This window comes from Mandrillus leucophaeus, unplaced genomic scaffold (assembly GCF_000951045.1).
Source record: "Mandrillus leucophaeus isolate KB7577 unplaced genomic scaffold, Mleu.le_1.0 Scaffold1, whole genome shotgun sequence".
NCBI lineage: Eukaryota > Metazoa > Chordata > Mammalia > Primates > Cercopithecidae > Mandrillus > Mandrillus leucophaeus.
In genome coordinates this window covers 15,584,672-15,585,988 of record NW_012098097.1, presented here as the reverse complement: position 1 = coordinate 15,585,988, position 1,317 = coordinate 15,584,672, and the positions used below count along the sequence as shown (strand labels likewise).

Sequence of the window (1,317 nt, the reverse complement as noted above, 5' to 3'; positions counted from 1 at the left end):
GTAGAGACAGGGTTTCACCATGTTAACCAGGATGGTCTCAATCTCCTGACTCGTGATCCGCCCACCTCAGCCTCCCAGTGTGCTGGGATTACAGGCGTGAGCCACCATGCCTTGCCTAATTTTTAAATTTTTAACAGAAACGAAGTCTTGCTGTGTTGCCTAGCCTGCAGTTAGTTCCTTGATGTAAGGTGCATTTAGATGGATTTTCGAAATGAATATACTTTTTGAATAGTGATAGGCATCTTTCACATGTTAATTATTTTAATAATTAATACATGTTAACTATTTCACATGTGAATTAGTTGTGTCAGATTTATTTTCCTAAATTGTTGTTTGGGTTGAGCGCTTAAGGGAAGGGTTGGGAATTTGGGCTAGGATTGAAGGAGGGTCTGGGAATTCTGCGTTACAGAACCCGTTAGTGAGGGCACCCTGGGGAGGAGTGCTTTCATGGTGGGAGACTCAGGGCAGCTGGAGAGCAGCTGGGGCGTCAGGCAGGGGGCACTGGGCACCCAGGAGGGTTGCAGAGAACAAAGGCGCTCGTGTCATTTAGAATTCTGCCGGGCTAGCATTGTATTTACAGACGGGGAGAAAGGTATCATCATACTCTTCTCAGTGTCACATCCCCACACCCCTGCCACACGTAGGCTGATATCTGGGTGCAGTAGTGTAGGCTGGTAGTTTCCAAGCCTATCAGACTCAACTCCTGTTTTTAGAACACTTTGTGATACCCCTTTACTATGCAGAAATAAAATTCATGGGTAATACAGCTAATGTAGGCTGCCGACACACAGAATTCTGAAATAGAAGGCAGAGTAATTGTAACATCAAGGGAAAGTGATAGGAAAGAAGCAGAATAAAGTCGAACGTTTAGGTGTGTCAGTGCTTCTGGACTGACCCGTGAGAACAGCACAGTGGGATCCGTGCTGGCCTGTGTGGGCAAGGGCTGAGCACAGGGCTAAGTCCAGGCCTCTTAGCTGGCCTTGCTGTCAGCAACATGGCTTCCTGAGAGGCTCAGCAGCTCTCCACCCAGTTCCAGGCAGAAGAGTGTACCCTGACCTCAGCTTACACTATTACAGTCCCAGAGAATTCAGCGTGCATTGAAACTGTACCTGTCTGTTTTGTGGCTCTTTATAACGTAGAATTGCTTCTAATCTCACGTGATTGTAAATAGTGCTTTTGTCTACACAAGTGTGTAGTGGGCATTCTGAGTTATGTGGGATATGGAACAGTTCCATAGTATTTCAGTGTGGTTTTAATTTCTATTTTATTCTGAGTGAAATCAAGGATCTTTTATTTTTATTTTTAATTTTTTTTGAG

The 1,317-nt window shown here is 44.9% G+C and overlaps 1 protein-coding gene across 1 annotated transcript in view; it reads left to right on the top strand.

The window, feature by feature from the left end:
- The window catches only part of NPLOC4 (nuclear protein localization 4 homolog (S. cerevisiae)), a 92,216-nt gene that overhangs the window by 36,901 nt on the left and 53,998 nt on the right, over positions 1 to 1,317 (top strand). The window lies entirely within an intron of this gene.